General features: G+C 37.4%; 2 long non-coding RNA genes across 3 annotated transcripts in view; one reads left to right on the top strand and one right to left on the bottom strand.

Annotated features, from left to right (window-relative positions):
* The window catches only part of LOC129524123 (uncharacterized), a 110,778-nt gene extending 96,953 nt beyond the window's left edge, over positions 1-13,825 (bottom strand). The window contains exon 1 of the long non-coding RNA XR_008667794.2: positions 13,568-13,825. This is a non-coding gene — a long non-coding RNA (uncharacterized lncRNA). The remainder of the gene's footprint in view (positions 1-13,567) is intronic.
* Positions 13,826-13,928: 103 nt separating this feature from the next.
* LOC101135213 (uncharacterized) overlaps positions 13,929-25,178 on the top strand; it is a 57,181-nt gene continuing 45,931 nt past the window's right edge. The window contains exons 1-3 of one of the 2 annotated variants that reach the window (XR_010135009.1): positions 13,929-14,068; positions 20,946-21,005; positions 23,795-23,912. This is a non-coding gene — a long non-coding RNA (uncharacterized lncRNA). The remainder of the gene's footprint in view (positions 14,069-20,945; positions 21,006-23,794; positions 23,913-25,178) is intronic. The other variant, XR_010135010.1, reaches the window with a different exon arrangement.

Below are 25,178 nucleotides of genomic sequence, written 5' to 3'. Positions count from 1 at the left end.
TTATAAGTAACATTGCTTTGGAAATTTTATTATCCAATTATGTTTTTCTAATAATGTGTAGAAATAAAAGTGATTTTTAAATATTGATTTTTAATTTTGTCACACTGTGAAGTTCATAGATTAGTTCTCCTTAGTAGTTGTATTGAGGATTCCTTAGGATACTCTGCATTGTCTGTGAATAGAGGCAATTTACTTCTTCCTTTTCATTCTTTATGCATATTAATTCTTCTTCTTGCCTTATTGCACCCTCTAGGACAACACTGGTGAAAGCAGGCCATGCCAATCCGATCCTCAAAACCCTTGAATGAACCTTTATAAAACTTAGAAAATAATCCAAAGTCCTTGCCTTAGCCCACCAGATCTGGTCCTAGCTCCCCTTTTCTGTCTGATACCACCAGTGGTATGGTCTAGTGAGTCTGGCCTCTCAGATTCAGAAGGAGCCACACTTCCTGCTGCTGCAGGGACTTTTCTTAGGTTTTTGTCTGTGCCACCAACTCTTGGGCAGCTTGGCACTCCCTCCTCTCTTCTGAGATGCTCAGAGCTATTTCCCTGACCACCCTATCTAAAGCAGAGAGGCTATAGTTTCTGCAGAACATGTGTCTCAATTTGTAAGTATACATTTACTTTCTTGTGTAACTGGTACACTAACCTGCAGAAAGCATCTTGTTTCCACTGTCCCTTTGATTTGCTAATTTTTTCTTGCTTCTGGACAAAAAATTTGACAGAATCCATATCTCTTAAATGATAAAAAGGACCTGTGATGATCATGTTAAGGCACAAAACACAGATTCAACTTGGTACTGTCAGCTCTCCTTACACACAGCCCTCACGCCTCTCTTTCACCTACCTGCTGTGGCTCCTGACCCCAACAGAAATGAGGCTGATGATTGTGCTGGGAAGGGAGGAAGGGTGAAAGACAAGGCAGCAGTGTAGTCTTCACTGGCTGGTACTGGGATAAGAGAACTTCATGGTTTCTGGGCCTGCAAGAGGCTTAAAGCGGACTCTTTCTTGGGCTCTTTATTTTTTTTATTTTTCAGGGTCTTCCTCTAGGAACATTCCCTGAAAAGTCAGGATTAGGGTGAGGAAAGTGAGGCAGGGATATGTAAGTCCAGGGTTGAGAACTGTCTTAAAGAAATAATATTTTGTTCATCATAAATTCTTTGGCATTAATTCTGACTTTTTTTGAAATAGTGCATTAAAATTTTACTATCTTGGTTACTGAATTTTTGCTTTTTTGTGCTCCTTAAATTTTGTGCCTGAGGTGAGTATTTTATTCACATCACCTAGTCACAAACTTGCACTTCCTGTGACATAGGAGATTCATTTTTCTTTTGCTAGTCACACGTACTTTAGCTCCTCCTACTTTTTCTACAGCACATAAAATATACCTTTGGGTTCCTGTCAGCCTTCTAGATTGTCCTTTAAGGTAGAATTTAAAACAGCTCCAGGCCAGCTCTCCCACCTTCTGCGTGCATCTGGTGCACTGCAGTCTCAGTTTCCTTTGCTGGACAAATTCTGGAAGAACAGACCAATCCAAATACAGAATCAACTCTTCTTTATTCTGTTATAGAAACAGCTGGCTGGCCTGTTTCTGCAATTTGGTTTTCTAGGTTGTAGTTAGACATCAGCTCATTGTATCTGAAGAACTAAGATAAGGGGCAGCCACACTCAAATGCTCACTTTTTTTCTTTTTTTGGTCTGGGGGACTCATTGCATAACATCATTTAAAGGAACCTTCCAACGACGCTTTTTCCAATCTCCAACACCATGGTTTTCACTGTGGATGAATGGTTTTAAGGGTGAGGAAACTGGCTGAATCACTTATGTTTTTATTAAGAGATGCTTTATTCATTAGTCATCAGGAAAATGAAAATCAAAACAACAATTACATACATTTTAAACTCATAAGATTGGCAGAATTTAAGTCTTGCAATATGAAGTGTGGGCACAAATTAGTATAACTCTTCTGTGTTGTTGGTGGAAGTATAAGTTGGTACAAGCATTTTGGAGAATGATTTCGCCGTATGTAGTAAATTAGAAGATGTTCATACTGTAATGCCAAGCAATTCCATTCCTGTGGATGTGTCTTACAAAACTCCTTGTGTATGTGCCCTTGTATATTTGCACAGAGAAACAAGTATAACAATGATATAAGAATATTCTTTGTAACATCATTTGTTATAGGAAGAAATTACAAAAAATGTTGTCCATTAACACAACGGCTAAATTAATCATAGCCTAGTCATCATGCAATTCTGAGGCTGGCATGTGGTATGAGCTCAATAAATTTTAGTCTTATACTCTCCACTTAGCATCAAAATATGGCTAAATCATTTATTAATTCTGCTTGTGATCTAATACAGCCTGTGAAATGCAGCATTTAGTAGTTAAAATTCCAGTGTGATACCCCGTTTTTCTGCCTCTCCATTGAACCATAAACTTCATGAAGGCAGAGATCATTTCTGTTTTGATCACTCTTCTATCTCCTGCACCCAGCACATTGCCTGGAAAATTTCAGAGGCTTCATAAAATTTTGTTAGTGGAACAATTGAGTAAATGTATGAACTCTTTTCCATAACTGTTGTAAAGCGTATCCAAAAATAACAAGCTATTTCATATATTTTATTATTTTGTAACAACATAAATTCTCACTTTGTAATACTAATGAAGAGTTAGGAATACAGAGTGGATCATAAAAGACTTTGGGAAAAAGTAAGATGCATGTGATTCAGCAAACATCAGTAAGCAACATTCAGTGAAATGAAGTCTTGCTTATATTCTCCAAGTCAGAACATGAAACGCTTTAGAAAATAGCATGGAAGTGGCTAGTGGCAGGTTTTCACTGTATTCTGTAATAGCCTCTGCACCTCTCTATCCTCAAACGATAAACCTTATTCTCTGTGGATTTACCTGGATGAAAACCAATCAGGCAACTGTACAAATACTACAAACACCTGCACATCAGAAAAATTTAACAGTGCCAGCACCAAATAGTTCTTTTAGTTTATCTCAAAGAATGTTCCCAGCTAATCCTCTCTTGGGGACATAGATAAACACTCTGAAGCTAATACAATCTTAACATAAATTAAAAATAATGCAGAAAAGACATTTTAGAGAATACAGTATTTTGTTACCTTTGGGTTTCTATTCCCATTTTGTGAGTCTCATTGTTGAAAAGAAAACATTTTCATATTATTGTTCTGAAGAGGCCAGTAACCTCAGCACTATACACTGTGGTAGATTTTTTCCATTTTCCTCCCTTGGTAACAACTTAGAAAACCCAGATGCTAAGCTATGGAAGAGATTCCCACAAAGCACCTGGCTTCTTGGCAGATACCTCAGGTAGCTGGGCTGGTAGCTGCTTTTCCATCTGAATTTTTAAAAGTTGGTTTTAGATCCAAGATTTACTTCTAAATTTAAAATATCTAGATTCTTGTCATATTGTCATTTTAAAAAATTGAAATCGTAGTGAAATGTTATCCAAGTAAAAGTTATATGTAAAAGTATATATTATTGTATAATATATCATATAAACTATGATATATAGTACAAATAATATATTATTTGCCTTTTAATATATTTTTCCTGGGTTTACTTGCATTATAACTATAAAAATAATTCCAGGGTTATATTTTCAATAAATATTTTTCTTCTTATAATAATCTAAAATAGCCATTTTGTCTAACATCGCTTCTAAAAATACTAATTTAATCAATCAAGCATCTAAGTAAGAGACAGCTCATTTCAGAATATATCCTAATTAATTACTGATTGCTTATATCCTGCCTAATCTAGAAATGATTTGAAATAATATGATACAATTTACAAGTTCTCTTTTTGTGTATCTCTCCCAATGTAAGAACAGTTTTTTACTTATCTTTTCTATGATTTCCAGTTTTTTTCTGCTCATTTCTAAAATTCTGCACCAATGCTATTTGAAAGGCTTTTTGTTAGTAACTCCATTTATCTCCATATTGTCTTGACATTTTTAGTGACTCTTTTTACTATAACTCTGACAATGTTTTCTTTTTATCTCATCTATATCTAAATTTTGATTTTTTTCATTTGTTATTTTGTTTGAAATTTATTTTTCTTTTTCTTTGTCCCTACCACAGTTTAATAATACTACCTTCTAAAGCCACGCTTAACTTTCTAATGAGTGTTTAGGTTTATGTTTTACATAAATAAAGCCATGTAATGTAAATTTCATAGATTTTTTTCCCAGAGCCTAAATGGAGTATTTCTAGCACATTTCTGTTGTCCTGTATTTCAGATAGTCTCACTCCAGAGCATCTCAATAACATAAACATATTTGGTTAGATGCAATAAAGATTTGCTGTCTAACTGCATCCAATTGGAATCTTGTACTCTGTAAAGTAAGAAGAAATTAATTTGAATGGTTATGTAACTTCACTATTGAGTTTGCCTCTTCCGTTTATTGTATGTTAGCAATTGAATGTTTGCCACTGCTTCTTACCATTAAACATCAACACATAACTGTTATTATTTTTTAAATGAGGCAATATGGTGATTGAAAAAAACCCTCTTATCTTCTGGCAATAAAAAAGCAAGATAAGAATATTCCCCAAATTGATCAAATTGCATCTGGAAATAGGCCATCCCAAGAGTAGAAAAAGTATGAAGAAGCACTAACGGGCAAACAGTGCAAATACCAAAAGATTGGGCTCACTTTGTGTCTAAGAACTTTCCAGAATAAAGAACCTAGCTTGTGTAACCACTACCCACACCAACCTTTGTCCTTCTTCGTGGTGTAGAGCACTCAAAATGCCTCAAACAAGCACAAAACGTTATTGCATTGATTTGTCGCTGTTACCAAATGCTCATAAAATGTATTTTAAATATCTAATCTTTAACTTGACATTATTTTGTTTTTTAAAAGCACATTCTGAAGCTCGGAACACTGAAGGATGACTACGGTTGTGAAGTTTCACCTAGGGCAATATAAACGATGAACTGTCGTTTGGTATCTTTGACTCTGATTGAACTATGTGGCCTTTCTTGTCTGCTTTCCTCAAACACACTTTAGCTTTTTTTCAGTCACATAATAACTTTGCGTAGCTTGTAAGCTAAGAAGTCAATCCAAGGTTAAGCTGTTGCTTGACAGAGAAGAAATAAGTAATTCAATATGAATGTTGTGTGTGACAAGGGCATGTGATTTCAACAAAAGTGATTGGGATATGTGATATAGATCGATTCATATTCCAGAATCTTTGAGAGTCCTAAGACTAACTGAAGCAGATCCTGAGAGGGAGCTGTCTGTAATGCTGCTTTTTGGTTTTGGAGATCAATGTCTATGCTGGTGGTATGGCTTGTGAGCACCCGTATTGACTCTTTTTATTGTTGCTGTTTGTTTGTTTTTTGAGATGGGGTCTTGCTCTGTCACCCAGGCTGCAAGTGCAGTAGCACGATCCGGGCTCACTACAACCTCCACCTCCTGGGTTCAAGCGACTCTCCTGCCTCAGCCTCCCATGTTGAAGTGACTCTCCTGCCGCAGCCTCCCAAGTAGCTGGGATTACAGGCATCTGCCACCACTCCCAGCTAATTTTTTTTATTTTTTGTTTTTAGAGACGGCGTTTCACCATGTTGGCCAGGATGGTCTGGAACTCCCAACCTCAAGTGATCCACCCCACCTCGGCTTCCGAAAGTGCTGGGACTACAGGCATGAGCCACCACACCTGGCCCCTTATTGACTCTTAAAGCATTTAAGTTGTCTTAGAGAATCACAAAGACAGGAGAACCTTGAAGAAAAGTTAAATAATAAAGTATAGATAAACAAATCTACACTTTGAGAAGATCTATAAATTTGCTACCCTTTCTAAGATCTTCCTGAGCTAATTGTGTTCCGTAGGTCTATAGATGCATAATTTGATCAAGTCCCACTTATTTAGAGAGGGCAATGGTGCTGTGGAAATTAAGTATGTTTTTTATATTTGTGTCACAAATATGTTGTGAATATAGGCACGCACGGCTCTGTCAGTAAAAACGTTTAAAAGAAAATGAGATGCTATGCTGCAACAATTCAACTTGGAAGGGAACCATGTCTTATCTGTCCCTAATCAGCAGCTAACATTCACAGAAACCTGAATCCTGAAGTAGAACTCATCATTTTCCTGAGACCTCTTTCCACATGTATTTGATCTTTTCTCTTATTTTCGAATCCCTTCATTTCCTTCCCCGGAATTTACTTCTGTCTCTTCATTATATTTCTATGATCTTCCACTTTCCTTTTTTTCCTCATTGTTTGCCTTCCTTAAACTCAATAGGGAACTCTCATGTGTTCCTATGTGTTTTATTGTTGTTACAGTAATGATGAAAATGATTCTTAGTTCACTTAAATCTAAGTGATATTATAATTCCTTTTGAATTATTTATATAATTTTAGTAAGAATTCCAATTAATTTTAAACAATTTAATGATTAAGATATATTTCCTTTGCTTCCAATATTCTTCATAATGCTTGCCATTTCTCTAACCGTTGCTGCCAGATTTTTAACTATACATTTCTTTACAACTTAATCAACATAATTTCACATAACATAAAATTCCCCTGTTCAAAATGTACAGCTCGGTGACTTTCAGTATATTCACAGGGTTGCGCAAACACCACCACAATCTAATTTAGAACATCTCAAACTCCCCCAAAGAAACACACATGCATTAGCAGTCATCCCCCATCCCTACACCATCCCAGCCTCAGGGAACTCCCAGTCCTTTTGTCTCTGTAGTTTGGCCAGAGATTTGGATATTTCTTAGGAATAGAATCATACAACACATGGTATTTTGTGGCTGGTTTACTTAACATAATGTTTTCACGGTTTATCTTCTTTGTAGCGTGTATTAATACTTCATGCCTTTTTATAATACAACAATAATTTTACATTAATAATGTACAAATAACTTTATAATGTTGTTATACATCAATTCTGTCTCAGTCACATAATAAGGTTCAAAATGATTTAAGGAATATCTTCACTTTTAGTGATGAAACAAAGTATATGAATGTGTATCTCCTAATTCTAATGAATAATTATCTTATTATCTCAATGGGTAATTAAAGAAGGAGAATAGATGTGTTCCCTTCTGCCGAAACCAGCTTTCTACTTTTTGTCCACTGAGTTTCCTCACCTAATATTCTCCTCAAACTTATTGTTTTAGTTAAACATCCCAGATCAGACATACATTTGTAAGTAGAAGAGCTGATATCCTTTTTTAAAAACTTCTGTCTGTTTATAACAAAAATTTCTCTGTGTTGGGAAGAAATGGAAACATATATCTGGTCTGTTTCTGTCAGGATGAATTAGACAGCAGAGAGATCTCAACTATTAATTTGTTGTAGCACATAATTCAAATATCAATTGATTAAATCCAGCATTCAGTTACTCAGTGAGCATTTATCTATCCTGATGCTCTCATGGAATCAGTTTGGTATGAAATTAACTTTGTGTTGGATGATAAAATTCAAGCTTAAAAATAAACCATAACAAAGACTTGTTATAAAATACCAGATGCTCTTTTCAATTTTTGGTTCTGAAATGGATACATGTCAGCCAAGGCCAAGAGAAATTTTCTCCAGCTATATCAAATTTGTCCAGCTGCAACCCAATAGATGCTTTTTTTTCATAAGGTTTTTCTATTTGGATACAATAGTTTTTTTTTTTTTTTTGGTTTGTCCCTACAGTCTGAAGTTAGGCAGAAGAATCAGACTTGCCATCTTTCTCAGGTTTAATGAGTTTGCAAGTGTACAGAAACAATTAGCATGTTGATGGCAACACCAGATCAGGAACCAAGAATAGCATCTAAAAATAGAGAAAACTAAAAATGTTTTCAATATGGTGGAAGATTGATTACATTAATGGCCAAATCTGCCATGCTGCCTGTAGCTACACCCATTACTGTATAACTGGAATGTCTCCTCACTTCTGGCTCAGGGTTTGATCACATGACTTACTTTGGACAAGGGGATGATAGAAGATGTGATCTAAGCAGAGTACTTCTGCTGGCACTCTTCCCTCTGACATCACCATGAGAATGTGGCCACATGACCAGGTAGTCTGCTGTAGAATGAGACATGAGGAAAAGCTACAATCTACCTAGCTATGATGGAACATGACACTCACTATTAGAGACGTGGGCAAGCTCATCCAGTAGCAGAGGTTCCCAGCCAAGTCCAGCCTGAATTTCTGACCACAGACTCATGAACTTAATACACATTCATTAGTTTGCTAATAAGTTCTTGTGGTCCTTCATAATGTAGCATTATCATAGTAATCGATAATTGATAAATATATAGGTTCTCAAAAAATCATCATACTTATTGTTAATGCTATCAGAATACCTTCTAGTCTATACAGTAAGGCAGGTAGAATTTAGAAATATTTCATATGCAATAATGTCAAATTTGTCTGTTATCATGGTGAATATCATGTTGAGTTTTGGATGAGGATTTCTTCAGATGATTGAAACTTAGCATGTAAACACATTAATTAGCTTAAATGTTTAAAAACGAAACTTTGTGTAAGAGTTGGGATACTTATCTAAATTTTTTTAAAGAAAGTACTTAAAAATAAGTGTTTATGGTTCTGTTTATTATAAAAATAAAATATTATCATTATGGAAAATTTGAAACACAGACAGAAAAATAAAAGGAAGACAATCGTCTATCATTCCAACATTCAAAGATGATTGACGGTTGCTAATATTTTACATATTTTAATGCATTTTTTTCTAGCCTATTTCTTTGCATGTAACATTTTACACAGCTATGAATATATTGTTTGCACAGTTTTGTATAAGTATTTTTAAAGTTATTATAAGTTATTAATAAATATTATCATAATGGCTGTTTATCACAGCTTGTAGGTAGACTTACCATAATTTCTACAAGTATTCAATTTTCATTGGATATTTAGTTTCATGCTTCATTTTATTTTATTGCTAGTATGAGTAATATATTGGTAAACATTAAGGTACACTGGTCCTTTTTTTTGTATAAGAATTACTTATTTTAACATAGAGTCCAAAAAGTGAAATTATGGAGTCAAAAGGTATAATATTTTAAGGCTCCAGGTATATTCCAGAATTATTTTTCTAAAGGGTTATACAAGGTTACAATATAGTGAATATAAAATAGTGAATACAATCCACTAGCAATGTATACTTTTGAAGCCAAGTTATTTGAGCATGAATTAACCTTTACTTGATGACTCATGGCCATTGTTATGAATATTCATTATTGCATAGTACCCAGGGAAGATTTCAGGAGCTATTGAGGACTATAAGGCTGTTTTCTCTAATATGTCTCCCCCATCATAGTTTTAGTTGGTTTTAGTTTCTTCTTTATTGTTTTCTGTCTTTTTTTTTAATTTCTATGCCTGAAATCCAAATGATAATATCCAGTTTGGGGAAGGTAGTTCTTAGGACAATGGTAATTCACATATAGTGTTGATAGGAATATAAACTGATGTATTTTAAGAAGTATTATTTGAACCAGTAATCCACTTTCCAAAGTATTTTATACTAAGTATTTATAATCATGCATTACACTAAGAAAATAATATGGGTACTGAGGGAAAATTCATCAGCAATGATGTTGATTAAATAATTTTAATACTAAAAATTCTAAAAAGCTAGGTCAAATAAACAGTGATATATGTTTATGGTAGAATATTACAGATATTAAAAACCATGTAAAAGAAAATGTAATAACATGGGGAAAATTAAGATGCATTGATGACAAAGAGATTTTATAAAAGATGATCTGTACTACATATATGTATGTATACAACATAGTACCAATGTTATTTTTAAAAATACTATAAACAGTATTCCAAAATTATCCTACAGATCTATAGTAACAAAAACAGCATGGTACTGGTATAAAAACAGACACACAGACCAATGGAACAGAATAGTGGAACTCAGAAATAAATCCACACATCTATGGTGAACTCATTTTCAACAAATATGCCAATTGTATGTTCTTGGCATCTTTGTTTAAAATGAGTTTGCTGAGGTGAAATACCATATATGTATATATTACTGCTTATTTGGCCTAGCTTTGAGAGAAAAGGTCTCTTCAATAAATGGTGCTAGGAAAACTGAATATCCATATGCAGAAGAATGAAACTAGACCCCTATATGTTGCCATATACAAAAATCAAATCAAAATGGATTAAAGACTTAAATCTAAGACTTCAAACTATGAAAATGATGCAAAAAAACATTGGGGAAGCTCTCCAGGACATTGATCTGGGCAAAGATTTCTTGAATAATATCCCACAAGCACAGGCAACCAATGCAGAAACGGACAAATGGGATCACATCAAGTTAAAAAGCTTCTGCACAGCAAAGGAAACAATCAACCAAGTTGAAGAGACAACCCACAGAATGGGAGAAAGTATATGCAAACTAACTATATGACAAGAGATTAATAACTAGAATATATAAGGAGCTCAAACAACTCCAAAGGAAAAATCTAATAAACCAATTAAAATGGATTAAAGACCTGACTAGACATTTCTCAAAAGAAGACATACAAGTGGCAAGCAGGCATATGAAGAGATGCTTAACATCACTGATCATCAGAAAAATGTAAATCAAAATTACAATGACGTATTATCTCAGCCCAGTTAAAATGGCTTTTATCCAAAAGACAGGCAATAACACATTTTGGTGAGGATGTGGAGAAAGGGAACCCTTGTACATTGTTGGTGGAAATGAAAATTAGTACAACCACTGTGAAGAGCAGTTTGGAGCAGTTTCCTCCATAAACTAAAAATAGAGCTACCACAAAACCCAGCAATCCCACTACTGGGTATGTACCCAAAAGAAAGGAAATCAGAATATCAAAGAGATCTCTGCACTCCCATGTTTGTTGCCGCACTGTTCACAACACCAAGATTTGGAAGCAACCTGAGTGTCCATCAACAGATGAATGGATAAAGAAAATGTGGTACTTATACACAACGGGGTAGAATGAGATTCTGTCATTTGCAACAACATGATGAAACTGGAGATCATTATGTTAAGTGAAATAAGGCAGGCACAGAGAGACAAACTTCACATGTTCTCACTTGTTTATGGGACCTAAGAATCAAGTCAAATGCACTCATAGAGGTAGAGAGTAGAAGGATGATTATGAGGCTGGGAAGGGTACTGGGAGTTTGGGGTAGCATATGGATGGTTAATGGGTACCAAAAAAAAAAATAGAAAGAATGAATAAGACCTAGAATTTGATAGCACAACAGGGTGACTATAGTTGATAATAATTTAACTGTACATTGAAAAAATAACTAAAGAGTATAATTGGATTGTTTGTAGCACAATGGGTAAATGCTTGAGGGAATGGATACCCCATTTTCCATGATGTGTCTATTATGCATTGTGTGCCTGTGTCAAAATATCTCATGTACCCCATAAATATACATATATACACACCTATTACATACCCATAAAAATAAAAATTAATATAAAACAAAGAAAACAGTATTCTGTGTGACAGGATTAGGGATTATTTGTGAAATCTTCGTTGTTCTTTCTAAGCTTTCTACTTGCATAATCTAAATAATAAATGGGTGTTGAATGAGGGTTTAAGGTACTCACCCTTGAGTAAAGTGCATGAGTTCTAGTGTGTGAATTTTATGCCATATCTTTAGGCTGCTCAGATGTTTCTTTATTTCCCTTCCCAATCCTAGCCATGTATTCGGGCTGACAAATGAATTATCATGAAATAGCTCTCCTATTACTCCTGGAGATGATCGTACATTGAGTAGCTCTCTGGATGGTTTCAATTGCTCCCCTATATTTTGATAGATGTGCCAATTATAACATATGCCCCATTACTACTCATCATTCAATCAGCTGAATATTTGAGATATAAAATTTATTAAGTGTCCCAGACCTAATGCCCTTTGGGACCAAGGAGGTTATATAAAATAAAAGTAAAGCAGATTAGCCACTGGCTGAGTAGAAAGAAAACAGTTACCACTTACCATCGGCTGATTATTGGCAGAAGCAACATGAGCCTTGTGATGCCAGCTCTGATGATTTTTCAAGTGAAGCTAGAAATCCAATTTTTAAAGCTATCATTCTATTTTTATATCTTAGCTATTAATTCAAAGTGTACAGGCCACAGAAACATAACTGCAAGTTGCATGAGTCCTGTGAGCAGCCAATTTGTGATTTCTGATGTTTAGACATGTCAACACGTCAAATTTGAGGCACCTACAAGCAAAGAATTCTAATATAAAGACCAATAATTTTGCAGCGAATAATCAATTCACTTATTAAACAGACATCTAAGCATAATGTGACTGCACCATGACATCTTCTGCAGATAACTACTCTCCTTTTGAGACAGTTCTTGGCCTGTTACTGGGCTTTAGTGGAAACTGAATGTTTGACTATGGGCCATCAAGTCACCATGCAACCTGAACTGCCTATCGTGAACTGGATGCTTTCTGACCCACCTAGCCATAAAGTGGGTCATGCACAGCAGCATTCTATCATCAGATGGACGTGGTATATACGTGATACGTCTCCACTCCTGCCACCCTGCCTTCTCTCCTGCAGCCAGCATGGATGGCCTCATGGGGAGTTCCCTATGATAAGTTGACAGAGGAAGAGAAGACTAGGGCCTGGTTCACAGATGATTCTGCATGATATGCAGGCACCACCTGAAAGTGGACAGCTGCAGCACTACAGCCCCTTTCTAGGACATCTCTGAAGGACAGCAGTGAAGGGAAATCTTCCCAGTGGGCAGAATTTCTAGCAGTGCACCTGGTTGTGCACTTTGCATGGAAGGAGAAATGGCCGTATGTGCAATTATAAACTGATTTATGGGCTGTAGCCAATGGTTTGGCTGGATAGTCAGGGACTTGGAAGAAGCATGATTGGAAAATTGGTGACAAAGAAGTTTGCAGAAGAGGTATGTGGATGGACCTCTCCGAGTGGTAAAAAACTGAAGATGTTTGTATCCTATGTGAGTGCTCACCAACGGGTGATCTCAGCAGAGGAGGATTTTAATAATAAAGTGGATAGGATGACCCATTCTGTGGACACCACTCAGCCTCTTTCCCCAGCCACCTCTGCTGTTGTCCAATGGGCCCATGAACAAAGTGGCCATGGGGGCAGGGATGGAGTTTATGCATGGGCTCAGCAACATGGACTTTCACTCACCAATGCTGACCTGGCTATAGCCACTGCTGAGTGCCCAATTTGCCAGCAGCAGAGACCAACACTGAGACCTCTATATGGCACCATTCCTCAGGGTGATCAGCCAGCTACCTGGTGGCAGGTGGATTATATTGGACCTCTTCCATCATGGAAAGGACAGAGGTTTGTCCTCACTGGAATAGACACTTACTCTGGATATGAGTTTGCCTATCTTGCACACAATGCTTGTGTCAAGACTACCATCCATGGACTCATGGAATGTCTTATCCACCATCGTGGTATTCCACACAGCATTGCCTCTGACCAAGGCACTCACTTTATGGCTTAAAAAGTGCAGCAGTGGGCTTATGCTCATAGAATTCACTGGTCTTACCATGTTATCTGTCATCCTGAAGCAGCCGAATTGATAAAATGATGGAACGGCCTTTTGAAGTCACAATTACAATGCCAACAAGGTAACAATACTTTGCAGAGCTGGGGCAAAGTTTTCCAGAAGACTGTGTATGCTCTGAATCAGCGTCCCATATATGGCACTGTTTCTCCCATAGCCAGGACTCACAGCTCCAGGAATCAAGGGGTGGAAGTGGAAGTGACACCACTCACCATCATCCCCAGTGATCTACTAGCAAAATTTTTGCTTCCTGTTTCCATGACATTACATTCTGCTGGCCTAGAGTTCTTAGTTCCAGAGGGAGAATGCTGCCACCAGGAGACACAACAATGATTCTGTTAAGCTGGAAGTTAAGATTGCCACCTGGAAACTTTGGGCTCCTCTTACCTTTAAGGCAACAGGCTAAGAAAGGAGTTACAGTGTTATCTGGGGTGATTGACCAGGACTGTGAAGATGAAATCAGTCTACTACTCCACAACGGAGGTAAGGAAGAGTATGCATGGAATACAGGAGATCCATTAGGGCATCTCTTAGTATTACCATTCCTTGTGATAAAGGTCAATGGGAAACTACAACAGTCCAATCCAGGCAGGACTACAAATGACCCAGACCTTTCAGGAATGAAGGTTTGGGTCACTCCACCAGGAAAAAAGCCATGACCTGCTAAGGTGTTTGCTGAAGGCAAAGGGAATACAGAATGGGTAGTAGAGGAAGGTAGTCATCAATACTAGCTATGACCATATGACCAGCTGCAGAAACCAGGACTATAATTGTCATGAGTATGTCCTCTTTCTTTTGGTAAAAACATGTTTTCTTCTACAGTTTTTATGGTTTTAGGTCTTACGTTTAAGTCTTTAATCCATCTTGAGTTAATTTTTGTATAAGGTGTAAGGAAGGGTTCCAGTTTCAGTTTTCTGCATATGGCTAGCCAGTTTTCAACACCATTTTTTAAATAGGGAATCCTTTCCCCATTGCTTGTTTTTGTCAGGTTTGTCAAAGATCAGATGGTTGTAGATGTGTCATGTTATTTCTGAGGGCTCTGTTCAGTTCCATTGGTCTATATGTCTGTTTTGGTACCAGTACCATTCTGCTTTGGTTACTGTAGCCTTGTAGTATAGTTTGAAGTCAGGTAGTGGGTTGCCTCTGGCTTTGTTGTTTTTGTTTAGGATTGTCTGACTATGCAGGCTCTTTTTTAGTTCCATATGAAATTTAAAGTAGTTTTTTTTTTCTCAATTCTGTGAAGAAAGTCAATGGTAGCTTGATGGGGATAGCATTGAATCTATAAATTACTTTGGGCAGTATGGCCATTTTCACAACACTGATTCTTCCTATCCATGAGAATGGAATGGTTTTCCATTTATTTGTGTCCTCTCTTATTTCCTTGAGCAGTGGTTTATAGTTCCCCGTGAAGAGGTCCTTCACATCCCTTGTAAGTTGCATTCCTAGGTATTTTATTCTCTTTGTAGAAATTGTGAATACAAGTTCACTCATGATTTGGCTCTCTGTTTCTCTATTATTGGTGTATAGGAATGCTTGTGATTTTTGCACATTGATTTTGTATCCTGAGACTTTGCTGAAGTTGCTTATTAGCTTACAAAGATTTTGGACTGAGATGAGGGATTTTCTAAATATATAATAATGTCATCTGAAAACAGAGACAATTTGACTTCCTCTCTTTCCATTTGAATACGCTTTATTTCTTTCTCTTGCCTGGTTGCCCTGGCCAGAACTTCCAATACTATGTTGAATAGGAGTGGCGAGAGAGAGCATCCTTGTCTTGTGCCAGTTTTCAAAGGGAATGCTTCCAGCTTTTGCCCATTCAGTAGGACATGGCTGTGGTTTGTCATAAATAGCTCTTGTTATTTTGAGATATAGACCATCAATACCTAGTTTGTTGAGAGTTTTTAGCATGAAGGGGTGTTGAATTTTATCGAAGGCCTTTTCTGCATCTATTGAGATAATCATGTGGTTTTTGTTATTGGTACTGTTTATATGATGGATTATCTTTATTGATTTGCATATGTTGAGCCAGCCTTGCATCCCAGGGATGAAGTCTACTTGATCGTGGTGAATAAGCTTTTCAATGTGCTGCTGGATTCAGTTTGCCAGTATTTTGTTGAGGATTTTGGTATCAACGTTCGTCAGAGATAGTGGTCTAAAATTTTCTTTTTTTGTGGTGTCTCTGACAGATTTTGGTATCAGGATGATGCTGGCCTCATAAAATGAGTTAGGGAGGAATCCCTCTTTTTCTATTGTTTGAAATAGTTTCAGAAGGAATGGTGCCAGCTCCTCTTTGTACCTATAGTAGAATTTGGCTGTGAATCCATCTGGTCCTGGACTTTTTTTTTGTTGGTAGGCTATTAATTACTGCCTCAATTTCAGAACTTGTTATCGGTCTGTTCAGGGCTTTGAATTCTTCCTGGTGTAAACTTGGAAGGGTGTATGTGTCCAGCAATTTATCCAGTTCTTCTAGATTTTCTAGTTTATTTGTGTAGAGGTGTTTATAGTATTCTCTGATGTTAGTTTTTATTTCTGTGTGATCAGTGGTGAGAAAACCTAGGCAATACCATACAGGACATAGGCATGGGCAAAGACTTCATGACAAAACACCAAAAGCAATGGCAGCAAAAGCCAAAATTGACAAATGAGATCTAATTAAACTAAAGAGCTTCTGCACAGTAAAAGGAATTATCATCAAAGTGAGCATGCAACCTACGGAATGAGAGAAAATTTTTGCAACCTATCAATCTGACAAAGGGCTAATATCCAGAATCTACAAGGAAGTTAAACAAATTTACAAGAAAAAAACAAACAACCACATCAAAAAGTAGGCAAAGGATATAAACAGACACTTCTCAGCAGAAGACATTTATGCAGCTTACAAACATACAAAAAAAAGCTCATCATCGCTGGTCATTAGAGAAATGAAAATCGAAACCACAATCAGAAACCATCTCATGCCAGTTAGAATGGCAGTCATTAAAAAGTCAGGAAACAACAGATGCTGGAGAGGATGTGGAGAAATAGAAACACTTTTACACTGTTGGTGGCACGTAAATTAGTTCAATCATTGTGAAAGACAGTGTGGCGATTCCTCAAGGATCTAGAACCAGAAATACCATTTGATCCAGCAATCCCATTACTGGGTATATACCCAAAGGATTATAAATCATTCTACTATAAAGACACATGCACACGTATGTTTACTGAAGCACTGTTCACAATAGCAAAGACTTGGAACCAACCCATATGCCCATTGATGATAGACTGGTTAAAGAAAACATGGCACATATACACCATGGAAACTATGCAGCCATAAAAAAGGATGAGTTCATGTCCTTTACAAGGACACGGATGAAGCTGGAAACTATCATTCTCAGCAAACTAACACAGGAACAGAAAACCAAGCACTGCATGTTCTCACTCATAACTTGGAGATGAAAAATGAGAACACATGGACACAGGGAGGGGAACATCACACACCAGGGCCTGTCAGGGGGTCGGGGGCTATGGGAGGGATAGCATTAGGATAAATATCTCATATAGATGACAGGTTGATGGGTGAAGCAAACCACCATGGCATGTGTATACCTAGGTAACAAACCTGAACTTTCTGCACATGTATCCCAGAACTTAAAGTATAATAAAAAAATTAAATGTTAGTTGATCTTTCAAAATCTACATTTAATTTCATATTTCAGTGATATTGACTTATAGTAAAAATGAGCAGAACAAAAAATTGAAAGAAAAAAAAAGACATGTTTGTGCAGGCCGGGCATGGTGGCTTATGCCTGTAATCCTAGCACTTTGGGAGGCCGAGGTGGGTGGATCATCTGAAGTCAGGAGTTCAAGACCAGCCTGGCCAACATGGTGAAACCCCATCTCTACTAAAAATACAAAAAATTAGCTGCGCGTGGTGGCAGGCTCCTGTAATCCCAGCTACTCGGGAGGCTGAGGCAGGAGAATCACTTGAACCTGGGAGGCGGAGGTTGCGGTGAGCCGTGATTGCACCATTGCACACCAGCCTGGGCAACAAGAGTGAAACTCTGTCTCAGAAATAATAATAATAATAATAACAATAATAAAATAACATGTTTGTGCATGTGTACACTTGTACTAAGAAAATATCTTCATTTTATTTCCTTTCCCTTTATCATGTGGTATAAGATTTATTGACTTCACATCAACATTTAAGTATTGTTAATTTTATGTACCAGTATTTGGGTCGAGGATTGGTGCATTTCTGGTTGTATGAAGGATAGTTGTATTATGTCAGGCATAATTATGACCTTATTATTGTCTTTATTTGAAGATTATGTATAATCTCAGGAGATGTGTATGTGTTCAAGTTGACGAGGGGTGGACTTGTGATAGTTAATACTGAGTTAATCCTGGGTGTGTCTGTGAGGGTGTTACCAAAGGAGAGTAACATTTGAGTCAATGGGCTGGGAAAGGCAGACCCACCCTTAATCTGGATGGGCACCATCTAATCAGCTTGCAGCACAGCTAGAATATAAGGAGGCAGAAAAATGTGAAAAGAGAGACTGGCCTAGCCTCCCAGTCTACATCTTTCTCCCAAGCTGGATGCGTCCTGCCCTCGAACATCAACTCCAGGTTCTTCAGTTTTGGAACTCGGACTGGTTCTCCTTGCACCTCAACCTGCATATGACCTATTGTGGGACCTTGTGATCTTGTGAGTTAGTACTTAATAAACTCTCTCCTATTTATATATAGATATAGATATAGATATAAACGTGATATATATCATATATATGATATATATATAAAACATATATATATTCCATCAGTTCTGTCCCTCTAGAGAGCCCTGACTGATACAATAATAATAGGCAATTGCTCTTCAGCTGGGAGCTGGAACACCTGTCTTGGTACACAAGTCTTCATGGAAGCAGTGCCACTGCCCTGAGGCTGACATGCTGTGAAAGTCCAAACTGGTCCATGTGGAGAGACCACATGGAGAATCCCTGTGGCTAAATGAAGAGAGAAGCCCTGCCAGTCTCCAGATGCTGCATTCCAATCACCATCTGACTGCAACTGTGTGAGACCTTGAGCCTGTAGCAGCCATCCAACCAAGTTCTTCTCAAATTTATGATTCAAGAATAAATTACTGCTGTTGGTTTAAGCCACTGAGTTTTAAGATGATTAGTTATGCAATGATATAACAGAAATCACCTTTCTTCAAAGAGAATCTTTAAAAGAGGAGAAATCTTCATGTAGAGATGACCTCATGACCATCTACTTGGCCTCTTTCTTTTACACAAGACACCTCAATAAGCCCTAAGGAGTGTGTGGAGCAAGGTTGTAATCAAATGGCATTTTTGAAAAATAAGAAAGGTATTGAATCTCTACTGTTCGTAAACAAGTCACAAAGAGAGAAGAAGCAAGAGTAAGAAAAGTAGTCTCAATTGGGAGCTCATTTAGACGGATGAAAAGCAATGGATTTTCTTGCTTGAATAGTATAAGGAGTCGCTGCATCTTTCAGAAATACTGATAGGGAAAGCAAAACACATACCAAGTAATTCATCATGGTTCAGATTAAAAAAACTAGGGGTAAGCTCTTACCTGTAAGCTGGCCAAGACTTTCCTAGACCCAGGTAACTATCTTGGTACCTGGAGAAACTGAACCCCACCATGTAAATTCAAAGCATGTGTTTTTTAGAAAATTAATCAGCACTGGTAGCGTTACTACCACGTATCACAGTAATTTATTTACGTTATCTCATGCAATGCTTTAAAATTCTTAAAATAAAATTATATTATCTCTAGAGTCCAAATGTGAAAATTGAGACTCCTAGAGATTGAATATTACAGTGTCACCCAGATAACAAGGAACAGAAATTTGAACTCAGATTTGCCTCCTGCCAAAGCCTGTGCATTGTCTCCACATTATTGCTCTTCATAATAAGATGCTGTGGGCCTGAAAGAAATTTGGCAGAAAAAACAAAAAACAAAAGAGATTTCTCTAGCTCTGTCATTCATTGCATTGCATAACATGTGATCAGCAAGTTACAGTTCTCACCAGCCTGTGGGGCATCAGGGCATATTTCCTTCAGCACCTCAAATCTCCATTCCTTTGCCACATCTATCCCTTTTCACTTCCTGGGTCTGAGAAACAAGTTCATCAGATATAGCACCACTCCCTTAATGTCACATTAAGGCTAGGAAGAGTATCTTGTCGATGAGTCCACTTGTCCTTTTTGTTGCCAGACCTTCCAAATCCGTCATAGTTTCATATCAATAGAGCGTGGATCCCAGTCTCCTTCCTCCCAGGAGTTTTCAACATGGACATAATTATTAAGAGAAAACACCAAAGTCTCTCTCCGTGGATTCAAATACCTGCTCTGTTACTTCCTGGTCAACTGATCAATGTTTTGTTTAATGATCCCCTGATAATATCAAAATGTGTCAGTTCAAGTACTCTGAGAAGAAGATGCAAGACATATATAGATATGCAAGACATTGGGAGAAGCACCTATGTAGTATAAAATGGAGAGAGAGCAAGCATAGCATGGAGAACCTTCAGATTACAAAAGTAAGTCTAACACCCATGAACGGAGAGTGGGAAGAAAGAATTGTGAAGGAAGATCCTCATACTGTAAGGCACTTCTGAGGAAATCCTGGCCAGGCTAATGAGGAGTCCCTGAGCAAATATTGCCCATTAGAGTAGTCCTATGTTTGACACAGTTCTTTGGCTCTGATACCCTCAGCTGTGCTCAGTTATTGGCTGGGAACAGCCCAGGGACAGTGTGGCTTGAGAGTTAGCATAGCAGTGGGTTTAGAATGTCTTATGAGAGGAGACCTAAGCAGTGCACACCCTTGCTGCGGCACATACTTATTGTATAATAGGGCTATTGCTATGATGAAATGGTTTTATCCATGAGATGCATTTAGAGCAATGCTCCACGCATAGAGGAATTCAAAATAATACACCAGTTATTATCACCTATAAGGGAACACAAGGATGCACTTAAATGCCTGAGTTAGGTATGTTATCCAGCTTCATCAGGCAGCCTCAAGTCTTCAACTGCAAACAGACAATTTGAAGATCGGATGGGTCCTGAACCTGAGTCAAAATCTTGCAAACTGTCTGTTAACAAATGCTGGTGACTGGATTAGAAACTGCTCAATCTCAGTAGCTATTCATGCATGGTCTTCTCTTGGCATTACTTCAAACCACAACTTCCTAAAATGACAACTTCTTTAATTCCTTTGTTGGTGTCTTCTTTATCCTTTCTCTCTGTCTCTCACTCTCTCACTCTCAGTGTCACCGTTGCAATGACTGGCTTGGCACAAATGTCCTATATGCTTAAATTCATCATCCTATTTCAATTTGGTTTAGTGATCATTCAACACCTGACCTGGAAGAATTCAGAATTCAGCGGGGGTACATTCTCAGCTGGTGAGTCATACTTCTTCTGTCAGATTCTCATTCCTTTTTTTTTTTTTTCTGTTAACATCCGCCTCTACTTTGCCTTCACCTAGCACTAGTCCTGTAACTTTGTCTCTTGATGACATCAAGAGGAAATTATTTCTTTCTTTCCTCCACCATTTTATTTGCCACCAGCTAGAGATAAGGGTTATAAAAAGAGGCTATTCAAACTACTATTGAATGCAATCTGTCTGAGGGCAGAAATGAAGAACTGAAAAGTAATGAGACAGCCCAATTAAGTCTTTCAGGCCTCCAGGAGACATCTCAGACATGAATTGCAGAATTGTATAGAAGTACAGATAGTCCTCCACTTATGATGATTTGACTTACAATTTTTCAACTTTACAATATGCATTCAGTAGAAACCGAACTTTGAATTGTGAATTCTTGATCTTTCCCTGGGCTAGCAATATGTGGTATGATACTCTTGCGATGCTGGGAAGCGAGTTTCAACTCCCAGTCAGCCATGCAATCATGAGAGTAAACAACCTACATTCTACAGTGCACTGTGTTGCCAGATGATTTTGTCTAACTGAAATCTAATGTAAGATTTCTGAGCACATTTGAGGTAGGTGGGGCTAATCCATGGTGCTTGGTAGGTTAAGGGTATTCGATGCTTTTCGCCTTTCACTATTTTCAACTTACGATGATGGTTTTATTGGGACCTAACCCCATCATAAGTCCAGGGGTATCTCTGCCACTGTCCCAAGTCCAGTGCCCTTCTCACACTGGCATGTAATGAACATGTATTGAATGAGTGAGAAAAGGCACTTATTTAAATCATGTTTATTTAAGCAATAGTATCATGCATGCTTTTTGTTGTGGAGTCATTCTCATCTCTAGCTGAGGAGTTTTTAAATAATACTGATGCCTGGGACCACTCCAGATCAACTGAACCATAATCTTTGTAGGTAAAGCCTATACATGGGTATTTTTTTTAACAAAACTTCCCCGATAATACTAATATATGGGCAGATTTGGGCACCACCAGTTTGGGTGAATCAGGGGTCCCTTCTGGTATCCACGGTCTGCTTTCCTCACTGAACTACCTCCACATGGCAGAGTGAAAGGCAGGAGCTCCTCCCATGACAGGGTAGCCATGCATGCATGCAGTTACTTGAATCCTTTTATTTTTTTTAAATTAAAAGTTATATTCTTATGGATTTCTACTCCATAATACATCCTGTTTGTTTTAATGTAACATATTTTTCACATACAAAAACTCTTCGAATAAAAAAGTCTTGCATGATGCACCATGATAATTCTCTGGCTTCTTGTCCTCTAAGCCTACCACCTCTTCCCCAGGAGGCATAGCTCTAGCATTGGATTCAGGAGCTCAAGTGTGAATATCAGATATGCCCAGGTTGAGATTTCATCTCTGCCACTTACGTTTGTGGGTCCTAAGAAGACCCTTCACCTCCACAAGCCTTAGTTTTCTCAGCTGTCTAACGGAGATGTTGTAAGGATTAAATATAACAAAGTGTTTAGATAATGGGTCTGGGAAATAAGTCTCCAGTTATGCTCATGTTGTAATGTTTTAATTGATGAGCATGTGCTTTTATTCTATGTTGCCATTGGAACTGGGCAGAGCTGGTGCCATCACATACCTAGTTGTATGAAGAGTCTGAAAGAGGCGAGAAGAGGAGGCACTAGAAGGTCAAAGAAGGCAAAGATAGTGGGACCAAGACTGCAGGTCAGAGCAGAGCAGAATCTCTTCCCCACAGCCATCACCCACCTCTTGTGTGTGGAGCCTGGGTGGACTTTGCCGAAGGGGGTAGGGCTGGAGTGAGAAGGCAGGATAGTGCTTCTAAACTTAATTAAGCCTTCAGTTCTGCCATTTCAGGAAGCTGCCCCAGGTTGATACTTAGTTTCCTCCCAGGAATTTCAGACATGATTTTCCATTGAGGTTTAAACTCTGAACAGCTTTCAAGTTGCAAGACTTACCTGAATGCAAATGAAGACTGTGGTCACTGAGAACCCAAATGTGCTGATTTAGGTTTACGAAGCTCAAGTCAGTTGACCTGGCAGCTCTGGTGTGAGATGAGGTGGAACTTAAATGTGCAAAGTGGTCATTTTCTAGGCATCTGCCATTTGGAGTCAGACTTTCCTGATGATGAGAATCTTGCCTGTCCCTTTTCTGTTGACAAAAGTGTTTGGGCCATGGCTGGCAATAAGGGATGATAATAATGCTTATAAAAAGTCACCTTACATTTGTGTTGCATGCCACATTGAACAACGCAGTGTCATATCCATTATTGTATTTGATCCTTGAATAATTCAGTGAACTAGAAAAATTACTGCAGCCTGAGATTAGGCATATTCTTAAAGGACACATGGTCACTAACATCCATTTAGCATGTATGCCTGTGCTTCTCTACACTGTGACCCCCTTTCTGCTCTCAATGTATATGTTCTATTTAAAATTGTATTTTTAATAATCCATTTTTTCAAAAAATCTTGCTATCTTCTGATCTTTTCCATCTTGCTCTGATATCTCTTTAGCATTAACAAAACTAATTATTGAAAATAAATGCATATTTGAGACTGGACTTTTGGCTGAATTTCTGTTTGAAATGTTCCCTATAGCAGGTGTTAACATATTAAGTCCCTTCCCTCCCCTCCCCTTCCCTTCCTTTCCTTTTTTTTCATTCTCTCCTTCTTCCCTCCCTCCCTCCCTCCCTTCCTTCCTTCCTTCTTTCCTTCCTTCCTTCCTTCCTCCCTGACTTCCCTTCTTGCATCCTTTCTTTTGTTGTTACTAGGAAAAACTATGTGCCCTGGAGGACATTGAGGTAAAGGTGAGGAATAGAATGATTTTGAACAAATCAAAGAGAAGAAAATCGTTTTAAAAGTCTGAAAAGAGATAATTTGGGAGTTAAGGTAAAAGATACATAAGTGTGAATTCAAGGTAACTAATTTTAGGGGCTGCATTTCTTTTGGTGAAGCAGTGCTGTTAGGCTCCGATTGTGTTGCTTAAACTATATCACTGTATACAGTTATAGCTGATATCATTTATACTTTTTTTTGGTGATTTTATGTTTAGAAAATGTATTGTTTCTCTAGTTTTAGTTGTTAATGTTTATCAGGTGAATTAACATTCTCAAATGTGTGTGTGATAAATATTGCACTACAGTTATCATTATCCTTTCCCTAAATGATCGAGCCTTGTATTTCAGGATCTTTATTTTGCCAGATGGTGTCGAGATCACTAATACAGCAGTCAAGAGTTCCCATATATGCAGAAATGTAACCGTCAGAAATGGGTGTTAACAGAGTGAGAATTATATTTTTTATACTTGAGAATTTTAGGGTCCTTAGTGAGACACATATGTTTTATGTATGATAGAATGTGAATGTATTTTAAGTAAGTAAAAGTAAGGTTAAACACATACCTGCCCCAAATCCTTAACTTAATAATAATCATAAAGCAATTATAATAGTTTGACGAACAGGAAACTTTTGAAATAAAACCTAACATATGGTAGATTCATACACCTATTAGTCTGACACTTTTTCCATTTAATTTAGGCTGAATTTACCAAATATTTTGATAGAGGAGAGACCATTTAATGTTGTGATTAAAAACTTAGGCTCTGGAGTCAGATAGAGCGGGATTTGACTCCTGCTTTTCTTGCTTACTGGCTAAACTTCCAGACCCGGTTCTCTCATCCATACAATGGGAGTCATATTACTAATTAAGAGGGTTGCTAAAGTTATAAAATAAAGAATGTGAAATTCTTAGCAAACTGTTTAGTATATAGTTGATATTCAGTAAATAGTACTGTTAATATATTATTACTTGTTTTCAGTAATACAAATTCAGTTATATTAATCAATATTTGGTATATCTCATATATTCTGAAATATATTTATTGTTTCTCTTAGACTGCCTAAAAGCAGCATTTTCTCCGTGTTTATTCATTCATTGATTTATTACATATTTATTGAGTAACCACTCTGCTGGATATGTTGCTAGAAGCTAGATTGAGAAAGTTTAGCCAAGCAGATTCCTTTTTTTCATGGAAATTGTAGTCAGTGAGAAATGGAAAATAAACCAGCAAACTAACAAATTGTATATATTTGTCTGTTTAGCAGTGGAGAGCTGATTAGAGTTTCCTGTCCACTAGAAATCAGGCTCAGAGCGAC

The sequence above is a fragment of the Gorilla gorilla genome, chromosome 7 (genome assembly GCF_029281585.2).
Source record: "Gorilla gorilla gorilla isolate KB3781 chromosome 7, NHGRI_mGorGor1-v2.1_pri, whole genome shotgun sequence".
In the NCBI taxonomy this organism is placed as follows: Eukaryota; Metazoa; Chordata; class Mammalia; order Primates; family Hominidae; genus Gorilla; species Gorilla gorilla.
The sequence above is the reverse complement of the archived record's forward strand: the minus strand, read 5'-3'. Positions and strand labels throughout refer to the sequence as shown.